The sequence below is a fragment of the Neoarius graeffei genome, chromosome 10 (genome assembly GCF_027579695.1).
Source record: "Neoarius graeffei isolate fNeoGra1 chromosome 10, fNeoGra1.pri, whole genome shotgun sequence".
NCBI classification, from domain to species: Eukaryota; Metazoa; Chordata; class Actinopteri; order Siluriformes; family Ariidae; genus Neoarius; species Neoarius graeffei.
This window is the reverse complement of record NC_083578.1, coordinates 29605121-29611196: the sequence shown is the minus strand read 5'-3', so window position 1 is coordinate 29611196 and position 6076 is coordinate 29605121.

Genomic DNA, 6076 nt, shown 5'->3' with positions numbered 1-6076 from the left:
GTATTCTTATGATTCATGTTACCTTTTACATACCATCTGAGGATTCTCTCTTCCTCTTAAAACCTCTCTGGTTATTGGTTCCTAATGTTCTTAGTACCATTTCCTTTGTAGACTTTTATTGTTTCTACATGTTATGGCATTATAAGTGCTACATTTAATGAGAACAATATTACAAATACACTTTTAAATGTTCTAATGTAGGAGTAGAAGTCTATTTGACTAACATATTTCTTCTCATTTTTTCTGCAATGTAGGGTGTTTAAAATTCGGACTTGCAAAAACATCCCTGTTTTGGCGAGCGAATGCAATCAAAGATGCTCCAGATGTCTCCAGAAGTCCAGATACTGTACTTCAACTACTTGAGCCTGTCAACTTCCCAAAGCAGCATAAAGCAAAGAAACATATTAAACATTAAACGAGTATCTTAAAAATGTTGGTTTCACTTAGCTTCACAATAAGTGGAATGCTTGCATTTTGATAATGCAAGCATGCTTGGCATAGATACTGGTTCTCACCAGAAATGTAGAGAGGTTTAAACACATCTGGCCATATCCAATTGGTCACAGTGCATTGCTTGCCAGGGTTTGTGATTCCATGTTCCTGTAGCTACTTAGATAACAAATTTGACTCCCCTCTCATCTCAGGAATAGTAGAAAAAAATTGAATGAAAGTAAATGAGTCAAAACAACTTCATAGGTTTTTCCTGTCATGTGAATTTTTTTTTCTAAATTAATAGCCTTTTAAAAGAAAGACAACAGAAAAAACACAAAGGAAAAGAAAGTGACAACACAAATGCCTGTTATATGCTCAGTTTTCAACTCTACATTCCAGAATGGAAAAAAAAGTCATTTTTTTGTCCTCTGAATGCAGACTGTTTTTTTTTTTCTTCTATTCTCTTGCAGTGTGTTTAAGAAGTGTACAGTGGAGTCCGAATGCATGTAACTTTATATTCATGACCTTACACTGTTCACCAAGTCAATGATAGTGGGCTTAAGATAGGAGGATTCAGGATAACGTTAAGATTAAAAGAATGCATGAATTAAATATTGTATGAGAGAGATTTTGAGGCTTTGACAAGTCAGGTCTTGTTTGTCAGTTAGCTACTGCAAAGCCATTAATAACCATTCCCAGTGTGGGTGTGGGGTCAGTCACAACTGTTCTACAGTGTCGGGGACTTTAATGTTTCTGCTGATTTTGTTGTTTATCTATTGTTTTATATTATTGCCTAATTTTATTTCTTTTCATGGAGAGATGTCATCTTGAACTACTCATTTAATCTTTTCAGAAAACTTGGCATGTTCTTTACGCCATAATTTAAAATGTTTTTGCTTTTCACACTGGTTTGTATATAATGATAATACCAAGCCAAAATAGAGGCTAGAATATTTATTTATATTTTTTTGAATTTATTTTATGTTGTGTTGTTTATAATTTATTTTTTATTATTTTTATTCACTGTTTTTATGGTTTTCATTAGTCTGTAACTGGATTACAGTTTTGTTTTGGTTTTTTTTGTTTTTCTATTGGTTTAGATGTAGAAAAAAAAGCAATAGTGGATGGCAGACACTCAGTCAAGAGCACAATCAGATGTTTATACACTAGTGATCAGGCGAGCAATGTGTCTATCTACCAAACTGAAATGTTTCCAGAAGTTTTAGAACTACCACCCTGTTCCTGTATGGATAAAACCCCCAAATAGTCCAAATCAAATGTAAGCAATACCTTTGAATAATAAAAAATTAGCCATCATTAAACTTGTGATTGGTTTTAAGCAGTTTTATGATAATGACAATTCCTGTAAAAGAAATGAAAACGTGCTTAGGGCCTGATAAGTGTTACGGTCAAATAAGGACACCCGTCCATACCCTAGCTTAACCAATCACCATTTTATGATTAATACTAATTGATGATGTGCATTTGAGGTTTATCCCAAATTGCAGCATAAACAATTTGCAGGGGTACAGAATCCTGTAACAGAAGCTTCTCAGGTCAGATCTTCCAGCAGATCCTGTACTTGTGTTGGGTCAGGCTAGTAATGGGCCTTTAGATGTAGTGGTATGACTGAAATATAGCCACCTAAGCTAGGATGAGAGCATGCTTCATAAAAAAAATATACTCATCTGATATAAATATACATTACAAGTATGAATGAATGATTGTGGTTGCATGTATGTATGCATTTGGGTTTGTGGTCACCTGAAAAAAGAAAAATGGAACAAAAAATTAGAACAAAAGCATAGGTGATTTTGAGAGACAACTTTACATTTCAAATGTTCTATGCAATGCTTCTTATCGGGAAAATGTGTTAGACAAGACATCGTTCGATACCAGACATGGCAGAGAAATAACAGATAGCTTTTCCAACAAAAATAATTTAAATATGGAGTTGACCTGTTGTAAATAAGTACTTATGATGTAAAGAGTTGAATTGTTATCTCTTTGTGGCATGTTGATGTCCCCCTTCATGCAACTTTCAAGTGGCAGCCATAGTGTGAGCCATGAATAGTCATGGGCTACATCAAAAACTGCATACTACTGTATTAAATGGTATGGGGAAAATATCATCCCTCTATTTTGACATATGATAGTATGTTGTTTTGTGTGGAGCCAGAATTTAAATCGCATCCTTATCTGGTGGTTCTGCACTTACTTTCATTAGCCAGTATGAACAGTTCATCAGTCGCTTAGCTGCCTGTTGATGCACTTGTTATTAAATAGACATTGTACTGAAATATTTTTATGTAAATGTCAGAAATTTCTAAGGAGAGAACTGCATACTAAGGCCATTTCTGTAATGTCAATAATATCTATTATGACTATGGGGTCATTTTCAAAATTTCAATTTAGAAAAGGCTATGGGAATAGAATAGATATAGGCGAATAGAAATACAGGAGTATAAACATTAATATTTCATGTAAATGTGGCCAATCAATTCCTCCTATTTTATTCCATTGTGTGCCCCTATTGGTCAGCCACAACAAAATGTATTGATGAAATACTGCATTGTTTTTGTTTTGTAAAAAAAAAAAAAAAACAATTTTTTGTTTAATTTAAGGGTTGCAACTCTTGGTAAGCCAGAACATCCCACTATTCTTTAATCAACATAGTTCATAAATAAATTATTTTGAATACTTAAAAAAAACCTATATGTTATTTTAGTACCAAAAATATTTAAAGTTTATCAAAATAGCTATATAGAATCTATATAACACATGTAAGTATATGGAATAGGAAATAAGTATATAAATATAATTGCCAGTGACTACTTCACATGTGGTGCCTGTTGGGCAACTGGGTTGAATCCCCACAATTAAAAAACACAATATATATAATATTCTTGGACATCATGACAAAAAAAATGATGTGTATACATTGTATGAAATTGATTTTTGTTTCTAATCTTGTTCACCTCAGGAAAGCACACAGTAAATGTTACAAGGTTACAAAAAGGGACTTAATATGCATCATTGTAAGGGCTCGTTTCTGATACTGAGAAAGCCATCTTGTTTCTTCTCTGAGCCTGGATTATTAGGGCTTTGGTGGTAATGTGTAACAGGGAAAACCATATCATCCCCTTGTCTCATTGTTTTCAACCACATACAAAAATTTATCTTACCATTGCTGTGTTTTGTCACCTGGGACATTTAAACCTTATTCTGTATATCAGTTATATAATTAAAACCCCAGCATTTATTCTAACATTAGGTCAAACGTAAGGTGTTAAAAATTGACAAAAAGTAGAAAAACGCTTATAGAAGTGAGGAGTGAGGTGAAAAGCTACGTACAACCCATCCTGTCATTCAGATATCAGGGAAAATGTAAATTTATTTATTTATTTAAGTAACAAGTGCATAAGCCTTTAGCAGCAGTCCACTATCTTTAATCCCTCAGATTCACTGGTAGCCATTTTCATTATAAATAGTAATTGTATAACAAATCTCGTGCACACACGCACAAACATTCCTTATGTGAAACAACAGAAAGACAAAAATTGTGGTTTTGCCTATAGACTTTTTTTTTTTTAAGGTCAAAGAATCAGCTATTACCAAGAAAACATCAAAACAGCATTGTATAATGTGGCTCAAGTGGACTATTTGGAGGGGGGGAAAAGAGAAAGTTATATTTGGAAACATTACTGGTCTGTGTAAAGTTTCTATACATGTTGTTTGTATATTGAAAAAAAAAATAAAGAGACCCTGGCTTCCATCTGATTTGTGGGTTTCAACAGGGGCAACTTGAAAGATCTAAGTTAAAATATAAAATTGCAACCATAATAATATAACAATGAGAGTGTTATAGGGATCAAAATTTAAAACTATTTATGGTACATTCACTGTTGTAAGTGCAATGAGCTATTATCCATGTTCCCATTGTAAACCTTGTGTATGTTTCAGTGTAAACCTGTAAACAGTTGTAGTTGGCTTGGTGCATTATGTCATGCTATGTGATGAATGAAATAATGACCCTACAATACATTTCAATCAGGAAAAAAAAAAGAATAAATAATCATTTGAAACACACGTTGGTGTGCTTTTTTCCCCCCACACGTTGATGTATTAGACATTGCATCATGGTTGCACAGCAGGTAGTATTAGTTTCCGTAAAGCTCCAGGGTTTGGTTCTGAACTCTAGTTACTGTGAAGTTTTTTTTCCCCCCATGTTCTTTTTCCACCTTCCAAGAATAGACTTTTCTAAGTCATCCCTATATGTGACTGTGTATTTCAGCTTACTATCAAGACAGGCTCACGATATATGCCCTGATCAGGATAAAGCTGTTACTGAAAATTAATGAAGGACTTAATGAACTATTTTTAAAGTGAATTAATTAGGTTAAAACATATTTTGACATGTTTTTGAATAAGGTGCAGTTAGGTAATATTTCCAGTGATAAGATGCTATGTGGTGTGTTGAATGTAAGCATGAATATTAATGAATATCAATCTATAAATGATCAATAAAATATATCTAGCAGCCTGCTGTTTCCCGATATTCATACTGATAGTCATTTGTTCATTCATTAATCTTCAGGAAACTTTATTCTCATTGAGGTGGATCCACATAAGGTAATGGCTCTTTTATAACTTGAACTTTATTTGTTATAATTTATATAATGTATAAATTACTACCCATAACCCTAATTCAATGTGGTACAAGTCAGGACTTTGCTAGGCCACTCCAAAACCTTAACTGCGATCCTTTTGAGTTATTCAAAGGTAGACTTGCTTGTGTGCTTCCAGTCATCTTGCTGCACAACCTATTTGCTCTTGAGTTTTAGATCATGGGCTGATACCCAGAAACTCCCCTTCAGTATTTCCTGGCAGAAAGCAGAATTCATGGTTCCATCAATTATGGCAATTATTCAGACCTTGAATAAGCAAAGCACCCACACCATCACATGACCACCATGTTTGACTGTTGGTGTGAAGTTCTTATTGTGGAAGCCTTATGCCAGTGTTAGCTTTATGCCAGATGCAGTGGGACCCATGTCTACCAAAATGTTCTACTTTCGACTCATCAGTCCACGGATTATCCTAAAAAGCGTGGTGGTTGTCTAGATATTTTTGGCAGATTTGAAATGGGCCTCTATATGCCTTTTGGTTTTTGTCTTGTAACATAGATATAATTTTTGCCCAGTCTCTTTCTCAAGGTGAAATCATGAAAGTTTACCTTATTTAAGTTGATCAGTTCCTTTGATTTGTATGGGTTCTTTTGTGATCTCCTGGTTGAATCGCTGATGCACTCTTGGAAGAATTTTGGTAAGCCAGCTACTTCTGTGAAGATTTAGCACTGTTCCGAGTTTTCATCATTTGGAGATAACAGGTCTCACTGTAGTTCAGTGGAGTCCCAAAGCCTTAGAAATGGCTTTGTAACCCTTTCTAGGCTGATATACTGTAATTCAATAACTTTCTTTTTCATCTTTTCCAGAATTTGTTTTGGTTTTGGCATAATGTGCTGCTTGTTGAGTAGTTTTAGCCTACTTCTTTGCTGGAAAGGTTCTATTCAAGTGACATTTAAATTCAACAGGCCTGGCAGTAATCAAGCCATGGTAAGTATACTCTAACTGAACCCAATCAA